Genomic DNA, 18,051 nt, shown 5'->3' on the forward strand with positions numbered 1-18,051 from the left:
GGAGCGTATGTGTTTACTATAATTTTCCAGCATCTGCATTAAGCTTGTCGGACTAAATTGGGAAACAGAAAGTCCTAAGATCCAACCGTTGAGAATAACTGAGGAATCTGGGGCTCCTAAGAGCTAATTCTAGATCTAGATCACTTGTTGAAATTTCTGTATTGAAATTTCAACGAAAAGGTGAAATTTCCGTTAGCAGAAAGATGTGTAAACCTTGTGACATAGACTAATGAAAAAGTTTGTGGGCATACAAACCCAGATGGGTTTATTAAATAGACAATATTCAAACGAAGATCTTTGATGAACATTTTATACTAAGTCAACATTTAAAGATTTTCAACAGAAAAATCACACACAAATTGGTTGTATGGTTGGGTGGGGTGTGCGAGGGGTAGGGAGGGAGAGAACAAGACTTGCTACTAACTGCACGTGGTGAGTCGTGAGTCATTTTGAAATAAGGGAAAAATAAGTAAAGCATTGAAATGTATGTTTAATATTCATTGAAAGCCAAAGTCCTGCCATAACTTGAATATATCATACCACACTCAATCGGTAGAGAGATGAGTAAAGCTTGGGACAGAGGCCGAAGGAAAGTCGCAAGCGTGAAAACCGTGAAGGTTTTAATAGTAAATAACATTCATATCAAGAACATTTTATAAGAATTCATATTTTAAAGAACTTCAGCATAATAAATCACATCCAAATTGGTTGGTTGATTGGGTAGGGTAGTGAATGAAACTCAACTTGCTGCACTACCACGTGATTAGGCACGTCATTTATGGAGTCTGGGGCTGGTTCATTGCCTCCCTCCCCCACGACCACAGCTTTGAAAAATAAATGTATTTACATTTGGGTGTGAGTCAGTTGTTGTTTTCCGTTGAAACTTCCATTGAATTTGCACCCCTTGATCCCCCCCTCACCGGAAAAATTTGAAATGACGGTACTACACGGGGTGAGTTCTGAGTCATTTCAGAATAAGGCAAATGTATATAAAACATTAAAACGGATGTTTAATAGTAAATTTTTACAGCTTTATGTTAGCTTAAGAATTTTTGAAATAATATAACTGTGACTTTAAAAATGGTATTTTGAGGCTTTCTGTGCGAATTCAAATGATCGACAATGTGTCACCAAGGTTTTTCTACACATTTTAGTAACTACAAAGTGTATTTTTATATTATTAGAAATGAAGTAAATTATTTTTTCAAAAAAATATACGTCTTTAAAAATTGCCGATTTCTCCTATTTTTTCTCAACTTGAGGGCTCTTGCGCTATTTCAAAAAGTATTTATAATTTTTTAAAATTATTTTTCACGTTAGTAGGATGCAAATGCGCAAGTTTTCCACACTACTAGAAATTGATTAGGAAAAAAAAAGTGTTTTTCAACCCACACTAGTGTTCAACCCTCCTTTTCCACAAAGGGCTACCCCATTAAAATGCTACGATGTACCTCTCTAATAATGAGACCTCAAAAAATAAGATAAAAACTCCTTAGAAATGTGATTAAAATAACTTACCCATAAAAAATTTCCATGAGTCCCTTCTTACGGATATTTCAGTCAAAATCGCCAAACGATTTCATTTGAAACACAATTCTCGGCGACTCATTATCTTCAAATTTTGAGCGTAATTATTTAAGGCCTTGAATTTAATTATTTAACGTAGGTGAAAATGTTTTTATCTGTGTACATGGTAATGCGTCCTGCCAAGTCGAGCAAAAACAATAATCAAACAAAAGCACAGCCGTACTCTCCTTCTGTGGAAGAAACGTGTGGCATATTTGACGCCCTCTAACTACCTTGTGGATAAAGCTAGCAGTCTGAATTTTTAGTGATAAAAGAACATGTTACAGCGAACTATAATAGAAAATTTCGTTGCATCATTAATAGTATACAAATACCTGCTGTTGAAGTTTTTGAATTTTGTCACTGATAGTATTAGAAAAAATCTAAGGCACTTCCTACAGTCACTCATGGTGACATTTTAAACATTACGAGAAAAAATTGAAACATTCCAAGGTCAACCTCACACGCTGCAACTTATGAGCTGATTTCTATTATTGTCAATTAAATATCCAACAGATGGCGCTCTCACAAATATTTTTCTCTATCAAATAGGAAATATATCATTAGTCAGTCGACGTTGTTTCATTTAATTACAAATACAAAATATACAAAACATGTCGATGCTGCAAAATTTCTCGAATGCATCGAATTGTAAACTATCTAAATAGACGGTTTTGAAGCTGGTATTATATTCTGGCTTTCCTAAGTTAAGGAAACATTTTGATCAGATTTTGTTAAATTTATTTTTATTGGATTCCCTACTAGAAACTCGGCTAGTGTATAAGGCTAAAAAAAACAGTTTCTTTCGCTACTAAAAGCATTGCTGCTGTACATTCACAGCAACACATTGTAGCAACGTAAGTGTTGTTGAAGCATTAAACCCCCTGATATTTCATTTAACATAATTTCACGAAACCAGAAACTATCAATAAGTGCAGCAGAAACAACACGTTCTAGAATGTTTGAAGCTACAGAATTTGGAATAGCCCATAACTGCCGACAGGAAAGTGAATAATTTTTATTTGAAAAAAAAAAAAAAAAGAAGCAAAAATAATTATGCAAACACCTCACTGTATAGTTGAGGATACACATGTTTTATGCATCCTCATCTTTCATTTAATTCTTAGTGATGAAACAGATATGTTCGGTATATCGGACACCAGATCTGAAGGAGTTAAGCACAAAGATTTTCAGAGAAATTGCTATTACTTCTAAATTTACAGTTACATAGTCCGCTAGTCTTGCCTTATTCAGTCGACGATATATATATACGGTCTTGTCCAATTTTACATGTTTTAGGGTAGGAAAAAACTATCACTTACGAGCAAACCATTTTTTCCAAATAATATTTTTAAATACTTGTAAAAGCCTAGAACAGTTAAAAAACTTCATCGTATTTTCAATTATGTTCTACATTCTCAGAAAATAAACACAATGATACACAATCGCAACAGAAGCTAGTTTCAAAGAGAAGTGCGACAAATTACGTTGACATTCATGATTAAAAAAAAATGCGATCAAAAAACAACAGACTTCTGTGAGTAGAAAAATGTCCACTTACCTTGTGCTGTTGAAAACTCAGAAAACTTCAGACCAAAGGACGCGTGTTGCTACTCAAATAAAATTTCTTAATCCCAAATTTGTTCACGACAACACGACACAACATATACACATAATATAATTCTTACATATTGAGCAACTTAAACGTGGAATAATATTCTATAATTAGCTTAGAACCGTATAACGTGTGAGAAACACACACCAAAACACGAATTCTAAAAACATTTCTATCTGTTGCCAGATTCACTCAACATAACTAAAATAAAACCAGTATATTGTCGAAATATTAAAAGAGTTCCAACAACGCGTTAAAGTCGACACACACAGCTACCATTATACGTGAATAGATGAAAATACGTTTCAATTCTAATTTCTGCCAGCAGTTACAACAATAGGGTCGTTTTCGAAATTTTAAAAGTATTTTTTTTAAGCGGATGCTAAAAAACATAGGATTTGACCGCTTTTTCAATAATTCGACGAAGTTTAATATTTTTCATTTTTTTTCAAATCGGTTCGCTGAATCAGTTTAATTTTTCAAGCTTCTGCACATGACATCACAAGTGATGAAATACCATTGATTGATACCATTAGCGCAGAGCGCAATATTTAATTCAGCTCTTTACTCACATGTACTAGCAGCGATATAATTGATAGCAAGCGTAGAGCGCAATATTTAATTTGCTTCTGACTACTTATTAGCTGGAAACGCAGTAGACGGCAAGCGTAAGCTTTCAGCTCGCCAGTGGAATACGCGCCAAAGTTTATCACTTGTGACGTCATAAAGACCACGCCTTAGTTGAAAAATCAGACGTTTAAAAAAAAATTAATTAAAAATTAAGCGTTTCGAAAATAAAAGATTTTTCTCTTTTAATGTTTTTTTTTTCATTCTATTAACTTCAGTGACTAAAGGTAGTACTTTTGACTGATGGAAACATCCTCATTATGTCTTATTCTTCTTGAAACGTTTCATCCTTGCACCTTCAATTCAAAATACAATTGTTAACACTCAAGCTCATTTCAGCTCAGTCAGATCATAAGAGGGGATATTCGTCAGATTCTGCATCCAAGTACAAGTGCAGCTGAAATCGTCACCGAATCTCGATCACATAAAACCGAGTAAAAATTTCATTTTAATCTCAAGCTTACAGATTTCATAATCTGAAATTTTTTATTCCTGCTCCGAGCAGTTTAAATTGATCTTCTGTTTCAAAGCTGTTACCATATTTGAACGTTCAGCTGAAGTTTCACGATTTTTTAGTTGACTACGCCATTTTAACTCTGACGAACAATAGCTTAATTGAAAGAGGCATATACGTCTTCTCGATAGTCTTGACACTTTTCACTCCAGTAATCCTGTACATACCACTATTTGTGGTTTAACCAGTTTGATGGGATCCTAAAGACAACTTTGGTTTTTTGATCCAGTCCAGAAACTGAGCAATCCTTGGTCCAGCATTATCAGAGGTATCATTTCACTGGTAGCATTTGAGACCACGAGCATATTTTACGTTCTCTAGTCAGCATTTATGAACATGGTGGATCTTCGATCGGCTAGGATCGAGCCCGGGATCCTCCAGTCACAAGTTCAATGCCGTACCGAAATATTATCTGACAGCCAGTTTCTGAAAAAGTTATTGCTTGACGAAACTGTGGTAGATATGAGTGTTCTACACCGAGATGTTTCAAACAAAAATAAGTTTGTTCAAATCGGACTATTCATCCAAAAACTAGAAAGTCGTCCGTCAAGGTATGGCGGGTGAAAACTGCTTCTACATTTGAACGAAGCCATTGCCTGTTTGGTGATATTTTCTTAGTTGAAATGGTAACCCTAACTCCAGTGGATGAAGCCTAAACTCCAGTAGGTAACGTTCATTGTTAACCATTTTAGCGTTAATTCATTCCCCTGAAATGACACAGTCTTACCAGTAGAACAGTTAAGTTACTGGATCGAGTTCAGCCTCGTCACAATAATGCCTTTCCCTCCCTGTATGTTAAACATTACCAAAGCCTATTATCAAATTACCATGCCGTGGCGCGAGTTTCATTGTTGAAACACGCGAGTTACTCGATCATCGGCTATTATTTATATGAGTTCTTAAGTTCATATTTTCAATACTTGCATCTAGCAATGACTCTCTTTAAACCAGAAACTGAAAGCATTCTCTCTCTCTCTAATTAAAAAACGTTTGAAGCAACTAAGGGTTCACCAATTTAATACCCCTATTGTTTTGACATCGTGCGGTCTTTAGTCAATCCTTATAATTTTGTCTCCTTTCTTGCTGCTTTGAACTATTAGTTTACGATTTTTTAGCTTTCTTTCTTCCATTTCGTTTACATCTACACATTGCCATGTGTAATTTTTTTTTTCATCCGTAATAAGAATTGAAATTTTTGACTAGCAAGTGTCTAAAATGTCTGACAAATATTTTTGATATTGTTTACTGTTTCACATATTGTAGTTAAATTTTAGAATTTTACCATTGATTACCACATTTTAGACAACTTCAAGTATGACTCAGAAAGTTTCATATGCAATTAACACGCCTAGATAGTAGATAATGGGAAAAAAAGGTTTTAAGAACCGCTTCGTTTACTTCAATGAACTTTGGTGATGTCTAGGGGGACATAACATATTAGTGACCTCAGTCGCCCCAGCACAAAGTCCTGGATTCGCCACTGTGCTCAAGTTACCTAATTTCGGAAAAGTTCTTAAATTAGTAGTAGCATGGAGAATGAAATTAAAGACAAAAGCATTTCTATCAGATAAAACAAAGTCTGTCTTTTGAAGATGGGCATCAAAGGATACATTAACAAGTTCCTGAAAACTTCGTCGTGAAAATGGCGCATACAGTTACACGAACAATGGACGAGCTATTTTTCTTTGCATAGGAAAATTCGGCCGTGTTCGTGTCTTTTATGTCAAAATAATTCACTTAGGTGTAGTTAGATCAACTCCGTTTTAAATGTCAACTAAAACGTATCCAATGAAAATGCTTTTGTGTGACTATACAATAGAGAAGTAAATAATTATTTACCAGTGTTGTTCTTCGTTCACAACTGATTAAAAGTAGCCATTTTAATACTTATGTTACTTTGCATTGTGTTTTTCCTAACCGGAAGCGAAGACGTGAAAAAAAAAATGGAATAATGGTCTAACAAAGAACACACATCTAACATTAGTTCGCCGTTTATCTTAATTTTCTGAAAATTGCCATTCGTTAGTATTATATGTTTATCATTGCATGTGTTTGTTATGAAATGCATGTAGTCAATATGGGACGTTGAAACATTTTATTGATACATACACAAATACAAGGGTTGTTCGAAAATTGTCCTACCTTATTATTATTACTTTCATACTATTACGTTAATATTATTATTGGTTTTATTATTTTTTTAAAATATAATTAATCATTACAAGAACTAAATGGATATGAATCAAGTGCCCTTTCACAAATTGACCTTGAATCTTTGCGTGAATTTTTAGTTAGTAACGTCAGTCGCTAGCAAGCAGAGTTTGACTGAGATGGTATGTAGTGCTCTCGTCGGGTTATTTGATTTCAAGAATAATGACGGAACGATTAGTGCACCGCTCTTGAATCAAATATTGCCAGTAACTGGGTAATAATTAAGGGGAAATCATTCAAAAGATGCAAACAGTTTTCAGTTACGAATTTACAGAGCGTTTTATGATTTTGGTATATTTTGGTCGCGAAACAAGGCTCCGGTTGTTCAGTTGGCTCCTGACTCTCCTCCTACGGCCCCTTGCAACTGAAAAGTGTTCCCTAAACTCAGAAGATGACTAATACTTTAGTACTGCTCCTGTCGTTTCGTCATTTTACTTGAAATTAAAAAAATCTATCTGGAGCACTACACTTTAGATACGTGAAAATATGTTTGCCAGCGACAGACATTACAGAAATACGGGAAAAAATCACTCATGTGCAGTAGGGTTAAAAGTTTTCTTATGAATGCAGGGTTGTTTCATATCCATCAGGATTTGACACACACACACACACACACAAAAAAAAAAAAAAAAAAAGGTTGGAAACTTTTGAACCATTAACTGAGAGATAGCATGCCTTTGTTAATTGTATAACTTTATGTGTGTATGTATTTCACTTACGGTTTTGTTTCACTTGAATTACATAACTAATTAATTTTCTACATTTTGTGGAGTGCACAATGAAAATAAAATGGGGTCACATGAACCTTACACTTTAGTGGTGAATACTTATGTTACAAAAACGTACACCTCACTAGTCAAGGGGTACTAAATTTGATTTAAAAAAACACATATTATTAAAGCGGCTCTAGGGTTTGTTGCGACGGCATCGGCAAGACTCGTTTCAGGGTTATGAAGAAACGAAAAAGTTGTCAACAATGAACGCTATCTATTGGAGTTCAGGGTTAATCCACTGGAGTTAGGGTTAAATTTTCAACTATCAAAATATCGCTAAACAAGCAATTGCTTCGTTAAAATGTAGAAGCAATATTCACTCGTCATATCTTGACAAGCCATTTTCTAGTTTTTCAATAATCTAGTTCAACATGTAAAAGTTAACAGGAAAAAAAAATGTTTACCAAGTACTACTCTTTGAACTTTTTAATGATAATCTTAAGTTAAATTTATGTCTTTGAAGCTGAATTTGATGAAATCCTCCATTCATCTTTAAGATGCACTTTATTACAATACTTTTAAAATATACTATTTCTTGAAAGGTATATAGTTTTCGATTTCGAAAGAGAAATCATGCGGTGAATTCATTATTTGTACATTCAAAAATACTTAATTAATTTGCTGAATTTTAAACACAGTTCTAAGCATATTTTCGAACCCAATTGCTCTTAGGTGCATTTAAAGATCAAAGCATTTGATTTTGTACACGTTATGTTGATAGATCTGTTGTTAGAATAATTTTACTTGCGAAAAACGTAGCTTCTCTCAAGATAATTAACTTGAATTTAAATTGCTTGCACATTGTTTGAAACTCTATAAACATGTCAAGATTCCCTGAAGTTTAATGACATTGTAACTCAATTTAGAAGAAGAACAATGGTGATTTCGTATATTAAAATATCTGTTGCGTTTCATTAAATATGCTTTAGCAAAGAATTGCACTTCATATAAATGTATGAAAATGAGAAAACTGAAGTTTTTTGTGGAGTTATATTAAGTGCTTTTTTTAGTTAAAGATTTATTTACATTAAAAATAATTTTAAAGAGTTGAAAGAATATTTGTCTTCTCATCAATGACTGTTTTAATGAACATAACCATCTTGAATAAAAATTCAAGGTATGTTAGGGATCCTCAAAATATTATTTTCATTGTTGTGCTGCCCCTCAATAAAATGTCCAGAAATTTAAAAAGTCTTACATATCGAACATGAAAGTGTTCTTTTTTCCTTGTGTCTAAATTTAGATAAAAAGATTTTATTTATTATTCTTCAAGGTCAAACATGGGGGCAACTCTGTACTTTATTTATCTACTCCCAGTAAGACATATGTAAATGAATCGCCACGCAGCGATGTATATTACGGCTCAGATTGCGCAGTTTTTGATCTCGGAGGAACTTATTTCTGTTTGGGAAGAAGAAGGGGAAATTTTATATTGGCACGAGGCCAATAAATTAGACAGTACGTTATTTGAAAATCAAACCGACCGTCTTCCACTTCTTTTCAAAGGAATCATTTAATCCTATACTCTTTGGAGTTTAAAATATTGGAGCTAAACTCTACCCCTGTTCTTCACCTAAGAAAAGTAAAATTGAACACCAAGTTTTTTTTAAAAGTTTTTTATATATATATTTTTAAATAACAAGCATTTTAGGGCAAAATCTGGTAAAGTCGGTTTAATTAAGCTGAACTCTAAAACTAATGTTCAAAATTGCACACATCTCACAGCGTTACAGAGCTAAGAAACACACAAAGCAAAAGCTAAAATCTAGTGTGACAGGAAAAGAGTAAAATTTAAAAGTTCTTTTAAATTAATCTTCAAAAAGTACTTTTTGTCAGTCAGCGAAATCATATAATAGTTTAATGAAGCGTATGTATCTTCAAGCATTAAAATAACTGGAAATGTTAGCCCGTATTTCCGCAGAGACAAATCGATTGAAGAAAAGTAATTGAATTAACTTGAATACTTAAATCCTCGAAGAGATGCCAGGCTTTTGCAAATTTCATTAAAACGAATCTTCATTTTCTTAAGTGAAAAATTATACAACGACTTAAGCTTGATCAATTGCATTTGTTAAATTCAGGCATCATTCCTTTTTTTTTTATAAGAGTACAAAAATGTACTGTAAATGGTTCAAACTTTGTAAAGTATCTAAAGTAATAGAATTTCTGCGTGCTTTTGTACAAAGTAGGTACATTGAAAGTACGTTATACATTCAATTATTCAGCTTGAAAAAACCTTTCTTTGGTTTATGTAAAGCATGTTAATTTAAAACATTCACTTCAAGAAGAAAGTAGAAACTTTTCTCTAGGTGCGTAAAGCAGTTGAAATTCTCATTCGTATTTCCCACTATCGATGAGTTGTTTATCAACAAAGACAGCTGAAGCCATTTTTTACATTTTACAGCAGATACAGCTCTGGTAACTTCAATTTTGAAAAATATTTTTTTTTTCATCTGAAAAAATTTGTGTACGATTTCATACTTGTTTACTTTTTAAATCAGCAGTACTTTAAAATTACTTAAAGATAAAACTATTTTGGAACAGGTGACGTTTTTTCTCATATCTCATCTTCTCGTTTCCGTCAGTTACTTGCTCAGATTTAGGAAATTGCATTTGAGAACTATGAATCTGCTCAAGCTCCGTAAGCAAATCATGTACTTCTTCTTGTAATAGTTGCTATAAAAAAGGAAAACAATGTTTCTTTGATGGAGCTTGGTTTTGATATAACTCATATCAAAACAAAGCGCCATATTCTATGTTTACTTATTTATTTTAGGCTTTTAAAAGAAGTTAAAGTAATAATCTGAGTTAATCTGAGAGTTAACAATGCTTCATTTTTAAATTGAACAATTTCATCGAGCTTTTATTCATGTTTATTGCTAAAATCATCAGTCCTTCAGGAAATTTTTTTGATGACGTCAACGACATTCAGCAAGAGAGCATAATTGAACAAATAAGAATTTTTTCAGTTCATGTCTAAATTATCAATAACAAGATGACATCTTTCAGCTATTATACACAGTAGTTTCGTTTTTTACCTTTTATTCGGATTATCCGCAGTTACCGTGCTACCCTATTCCGCGGACAATCAGGAGTTTACTGTAATAATAATAATAATAATAATAATAATAATAATAATAATAATAATAATAATAATAATAATAATAATAATAATAATAATAATAATAATAATAATAAATATTATTATTATTGTTACTAGTGTTGTTAATTTTAAGCAGAACTGAAGTACGTAGACAGCAGTCAGGGATATAGCTACTTATCAAAGCCCTTAAGTATTATTACTGAGAAAGTTGTAAAATATGATATACATTAAAAAATATTGTCATAAATCGCTCAGTAAGCGCGCCCAGCAGCCGAAACGGCTAGAGCGCTGGACTAGGAATCGGAAGATTGGAGAGTTTGGGCCCCAGGTGTGGCTTTCTCGTTTATTCCTCTTTTACTTTCCTTCCTTTCTCTAAGTTTGTAGAAATATGTAAATACAGTGATCTCTCACTTATACGCGACCCAAGGAGACAAAGAAATTTTCGCGCACAAGTGAAATTCACGCATAAGCAAAAACGCAAATATGCGATTTAACTTAAAAATGAAAAAAATTTATCGCTCATAAGTGAAAGGTGCATTTTAGGTTTCGTGTATAAATAATAAGAGTTAACATTGTTTCCCTATATCGCTGGCCGGGCCCGTAAGAAAAACGCGTATAACAGAGGTCGCGTATAAGCGAGAGATCACTGTATATGTAACTAGTCGAAATTTGCATTGTTCTAGAATGTTCTTAAGTTTCTGTATAAAAACCTTCTCTGGAGCTGAGAGTTGGAAGTTGCGACCTTGTAGCCTGATTGCTCGCTTGTTAGAATAAACCAGCTTTCATCTCTACAGTGTAGTGTGTACTCAATCTACGTGACAATATTTAATTCGTTAATTATAATTAACGAATTATAACGTTAATTTTTCCGCTACACCAAATTTTTTACAGGTGCAATAGCACCGATAGAGCAATGACTGGTTACAGTTCGCACACATTTGTAAAAATTCAAAGTACGTATACTAAGATAGGTTACTTAGAGTCGGTCATTATTACGGAGAGAAGTTGAATACAAAAGATCTTTGAAGAAAATAGTTTTAGGACAGAAATTGAAACACTATGCAATTTTATAATTACCAAAACAATAAAGGATAAAGAAATAAAGAGTCGGCAAAAAAAACCCCTTTCTAAAATTATTAATATATTTTCAAATGTTTTGAAAAATAAAGAGAAACGATTTTATATTATTTGGAACAAAAACATTAATATTTAAACTAAAGTATGCGCAAAAGCCTCAATCAGGTTAGTAAAACATTTTTATTTGCTTTGTGATTTATTTAGTTTATTGTGCGAAAAATAATAAGAAAATGGAAAAGTTTTAGAAGCTTGTTATGCTGTAATTTTTAACCTCCTAATTTGCATGTTCTTCTTGTTGCTGATGTTAATAATAACAATAATAGTTAAAAAGCAAACAGATATGGCTTTTCATAACTGTTAGTTCGGAAAAAAGCAGAAACAGAAGTTGGAGGGGCTTAATACTTACGCATGCATCATCCTATGCTGCTATGAATAACAGTTTTAAAAATCTTAAACAAGCTCCGAAAACATTTTCATTTTCTGTGGGTTTTTGTTTGATGGACGTCACATCATTATTGGAATATCTATTGTATTTTTTGGTTGTAGTGAATAACAATAGTAGTTAAAGACACACATAACGTTTATAATAAATGTTCCTTCATTTTCTCATAATCAACGAAAAAATACGACGGTAGAAAGAGACTAAACATCATCTCCTGCTGCTGTAGTAGAATAGAAAAGAAAGTGTTTTCTTAAAATATAATTATCAGCACCACATAGTCAAAACACAATATTTATTTTGAACTACTAAATTTTTCGCCGCTCTACAATTATAATTTAAAAATATATATTGAAAGTAATGCTTAATTAAACTTAATGCACTTAGGCACATAAGACAAAGCAGTTTTTTAAAGCAAACTTTAAAGCCGAAAATCTATTGGGAACGACCTTTCAAAGTTATTGAACGAACTATATTAATTTAATTAGAGTCACACGTAAATATTTGAAACCATACTTGTGCAGTCAGGAACAGACGATTTCTTTTTTATCAAAGATAATTTTTAAAGTCTTTTTGACAATAGTTAGAATGAAATTTAGATAAAAGAAGTGTACTTAATTTTAATTAGCGGAGTATCTGTGGATGTTCTGAAAAGAGTGTTTTAATAAATAAAATCCATTGCTTTCCCTTGGATTTAATTTTAATTGATTGCAAGCTTTTAGAGATACTTGAATATATTTTCTTCATTAACTAATACGTTCTCTTAAAAGAAAATCACTGTGGTCTCTATTTCTGCGAACAGTATGTTTTTCTCGACATTAGATTTGTAAAATTCAATGAGAAATATAATTCTGATAATATAGCGTGAACTAGAATTAAATTATATCATTTATTGCAAAACAAATTTATTAAGTTTTTTATCAAGCATTATGAAATAATTACGTTCAAAGGTAGCTTTTCTCTCTTACACAAAATCATTTTTATTTACAAAAGTTTGTTTTATTAGTCTGATATATCTGCTAATATAAATACATTTTTAATGTATTTTCGATTGCACGAATACTTATCATAATACTTTATTAAAAAATTCAATTTAATAAAGCAACGAAATGACCCTTTGTGTATATTCCGTCAAAAATGCAAAATTAAGTTGCTACTTTTTAAGACTAACATGATTGATCCTTTGTTTAGTAATGCTAAATTCAGCATGATATATTAAAATCCAACTAATCAAGCAACAAGTATTTTTGAAACACAAAGTCAGCTTCACAATGTTAATAATATAACCTTTATTTCCTTAATTTTTGATATTAAAACACGAAGAATAATTTCCATGAAAAGAAATAATTTTATTATTTCGCTTAAATTTCACAATAAAATAATAAAATCAAAAATCATTATGTTTTTTTAAGCGATTCTCAAAAAAATGTCCCGAGCGTAACGTTAAGTTTTTAATTTTATCCAAGTAACTAATCATTAAAATAGGGATTAATTGTTATGCTTTGATAGTATATTAAAGCATGTACTATATTACCCAACAGCATTATTTTTTGAAGGTTTTCGTTAGCTGAAAAAATAAAAACTTAGCGTTACGCACTGGACGATGTTTCGAAAATCGCCCTTTTGATTTTACGTGACTTCGTCAATTTACTCGTCAGTATGTAGTGAGGAGTCATTTCGCACCAAGAATGTCCCAAAGGTGCCGGAGGAGTAGAGTACGCTTGCAGATACTTACTGTAACTGTACATAAATAGTATTTGAGTAAGTGCAAAAAAGTACAGGTAGTATGTTCTGCGAGTTTACGATAAAATATTGTTACTTTGCATTGATTTCCGTATTTAAGTCGTTAAATTTTTATATCACGTTTTTTAAATTTTATAAAATTGCAATATTGTAAAATTATTAGGCACGCTACTGGATCTTTACATTTGCAACTTTTTTAGAAATAATATTTTACATAGTCCTCATTTTCCGAAAAATTTAGTTATATGAAGCAAAATGGCATGACTCTAAAAGTGCTTACTTTTAGTTTTTATAATTAAAAACAACTATTTCTTTATGGGTATCGCAATTACTTTAAAGCACTTTTCCCCCCTTTTAGTATGGAGCTTACTGTCACTTCAAAGTGGCAAATGTTAAACAAGAAAGAAATATTCCAATATTTAAACAAGAGCTTTAGAAAATGTTTGATATCAATACAAATTAAGCTTTCTAATCAACATTTTTTTGACAAAGACTTTTCCATTGCAGTAAAACCTGTAAAATTAAGCACCTAAGTTGACCTCCTTTTTCACATTTAGAATCACTCACATATTATACAAATGAACTTCTATAAGTTGATCACCTGTTCAAGTCTGACCACTAAAGTAGTGCACCGCAACTGGTCAACTTTCTCAGGTTTCACTGTTTTTGAATTCTTTTAGTAAATAGTTTTTAGTACTGCAAAGATTTTGTCATTGCATTTTTCAACTACTTTTTCTTTGCCATCCAGACATTATGAGCACTGGAAGCTACTTAGCTTAGAAAGCTGCTATGCATATTAAAAAAAATAACAATCAAGAACTGAAATGTTTTATGTAAATTTTAAATCTCATCCTACTTAATCTGATCTTCAAAGAATCCTTCTTGAAAAGTACAAGATAAAGTTAAATACCTCTCTTCCTGAGCCATCCATCAATGTCATCAAAACTGATCACCTAGGTTTCTTTAGCTTTAAACTGGTAACTTTTTTTTCCATCAGAGCAGGTGATAAAGATTTGGATATCGACTTTTGTCGTCATTTTTCCGTTCTTTAGGATCCAAACAACGTACAAATGTGAAGACATTAATAAACACACAACGTAAACTCATTGTAAAAGCTCATTATTACTTTAAAGCAAAGAAAGATAAAGCTGTCAAAGAAATAAAGATTAATGATGTTACCTTTTGAATAGCTCGAGATAAAATCTTAAATTAGAAGGGAGTTATTTGTTCAAATTTTCTTGTTCCATACCAGTTGAAGATTTTTAAACTACACTAAAAAACTGCACTACAATCTGTAGTAACTTCTAATTTAACATTCTACATTTAAACATACCTGTAGTACTATCAGAAAATATCTAGTAAACTGGACTTCCATAAAGTTTTCTATTAACGATACAGAATCTTCTTAAGTAACGCTGCCAATTTAAATTAAAAAGAAGCTGTAATATCTTTATATTAAAAGTTTATGAAATTCCAGTTTTCTGTAGGTTTTTTAGTAGTACTGCAGGTTTGTAGTTATTTTAATGTTTTTTACCGTGTAGTAACGATACTTTTTTCTTAAGTAACGTTGTGGTGGTACACAGCATCTACTTAAATAACAGTACTTAAGAAAGAGCCGTATTGTTACTAAAAAAGTTGATGGAATTCCAGCTTACCGTCGATTTTCTAGCGAACGAGCAGTTTTTTGTTTTTACTTTGAACAGAAAAACTCGGATCGCTCAAGATCCCCTTCCAATGCAAAAAATACAAAAAAAAAAAAAAAAAAAAGTCCACTTCTGACACAAACTGGAAGTCAAAGTTACACTAACAACAAATTAGCAACAAAGAGTAGATTTACAGACTAGGGGGCGCGTCGCAACTCATTTTTTGGGCACTCTTCGAGATTAAAATAATTACGTTAACAGTTTTATGAGAATCGTTGAAACCCCTATGCAATGGGGTTGCTCGCTATTGAAAATCTACCACTCTTAGTAACCAAAATCTAGCTGTAAATAAAATATAACTACACACAGAACAAAACATGTATCACAGATTTTTTTTTTTTGCTGAAAAGTATTGTTATTTATGAAAGAAAAATTAAACTACTATTGACCCGTTTTAAAGATTTAATTATAATAGCAACTATTTTAAGTAATTTTACTCTGAGTTTAATGTTTATGAACGTTTTCGTTTTCCCGATGCCCCTCTCGTCCTGATTATGTCGGATAATTGGGACCCTATTGTATTTCGATTAAAAACGTTTCGCACCGTATAATCAACTTTTCGAGAAAGAAATCAGTTAAACTCAACTTGATTTGTTGATTGTTACGATGAGTCCTAAATATTTCTGCTAGAAAAACACAACTAAACAGAAAACAAAAATGTATCCCTGATTTCCTACCTTTCTCGATTACATTAGTGTTCATAAGAGAAAAATTTAAATGTTTTGTTTTTAAAATTTTATCACACTTATTTTATTTTTAGATATTTTTTTAGTTACTGTTTACTCACTTAAAAATATACTTGAAAATGCCTCCTCGTATCACAAACGTTTCTCAATACGCATACATTTTATCTACTGTATCTAACATATTACGTTTTAAAAATATCAAAATAGTTTTACTTCTTAAAAGTGAAACGTTAATAGGATTTAAAAGAACCCTTGTTTTAGCTCCAGATTATGTGTTAAAACTATTTCCCTGACGACGCGGCTTAGATTCTTGAATAGTTAATTCCTTAACAATAACAATTCATGCAACGTATGTGCTAGAGACTCAGAAGTTCTTCTTAAGTCCCGATTGTTATACGATTCTTGAAGTATGATGCACTAATCTTCACGCGGCAATTACTTTGTGATTTGATGATAAATGAGATTACTTGACAGTATTTTTCATTTCGCTAATAAACTATTTAGCAACATGCAACAAAGCATTTCCTTCGCTCAGAATTTATTAGTAGTGTCAATTGGTAATTTTTTTAAATAATTTTATTTTGGTGGTATATCAAAGCTAAGTTTGTAATAATGAGCTGAAGTAAGGCGTTCAAATAAGCATGTTGAAGTAATAATGTTTTGTCTGACAGCAGAAAACAATGTTAAAAAATTATTAATTTGATCTGCAATTGAGTACCTTTTTATTTTGCTCAATATCTGAACATTGAAGAAATTATTGAATTTGGGAAATGTTTATACTTTTGTCTGGTGTTTACGTTTGGAGGTATACTTAATATTTTTTAAATTAACCTGTCATTTGTCTGTGTCTGAATGCAGGTTTGCTTGGAAGGACTTATTCATTTTGGGCACCAACGTGGTTATGGGGGGGGGGGGGTGAGGTCAATCGAATGTTATTTCTTATTATTTGTGACTGCTACAAGTCAAGTAATCGCAGGATAAAGAAACAAATAGCACAAAAATACCTACGCAGATGCTAATTACTTTTTGACACCAACCACTCCAAAGGGAAATGATTTTTGTCATTTGTAGCACGAGAAGCTATCATCTTAAAAAAGTAAAAAAAGTGAAATATGAATCTTATTAATATGTTTTTACTTTGAATCGTCCATAAACGGCTGAGAAATAGGGTTCGAAAAAAGTATGATTCCCCCCCCCCCCCAATTTTTTTAAAGGATCAGGGTAAATCCGGTATCATTTTTATAAGACTTAAATAACCAGATATATGAAATCTAAATCCACCCTAAATTCTTTCGCGATTAGGGTGGTGAAAACATAATCACAACTAATCTCTGTAGAAGTCTGCAAATATACTAATATTCACACTGTTCCTGCTCTCTGGTGAAGAGGCAGTTTATTACTCATCATACTATTCATTATGAAATGTTTTTTCGAAGTTTCTCGTTGTTTTTTACACTTGCATTTGTGCACAGTGTAATCATAAAATACGAAGGCAAATCAAAAAGTCTTTGCGCCTATTTTTTTCAACCAAAATATGGCTGTGAATACAAAACAAACATATAAATTCCCAGCAGTGACAGTTCCTTGAACCGTACCAGTCGTATCTTCTTTTTTCTTGGAAGAGCGGAGCTGCTATCAGTAATTTAAGATGACGGTTGTTCTTCAGACGTCCACAACTTATGAGCAGTGAAGTGTTTTTCGTATTGTATGGAGCAATGGGCAAAAGCCATAGCAATTCATAGGGGCACCTACAGTCCAGACCTTGCCCTAGTGATTTACACGTTTTCGCTCCACTAAAGAAGTTTCAATCATAACAGAGATTCACATGTGACGAAGAAGCCAAGAATGCGGTCTGACGGTGGTTCCACAGGCAGCTGGAAGAATTTAGTATAGAGGATCTCTAATTTAGTGCTGCGATGGGACAAATGTCTGAACCGGTGTGGTGACTATGTGAAGAAATAATGTAAGGTACGTAGTACACTATGTGTATTTGT

Source organism: Uloborus diversus, chromosome 6 (genome assembly GCF_026930045.1).
Source record: "Uloborus diversus isolate 005 chromosome 6, Udiv.v.3.1, whole genome shotgun sequence".
NCBI classification, from domain to species: domain Eukaryota; kingdom Metazoa; phylum Arthropoda; class Arachnida; order Araneae; family Uloboridae; genus Uloborus; species Uloborus diversus.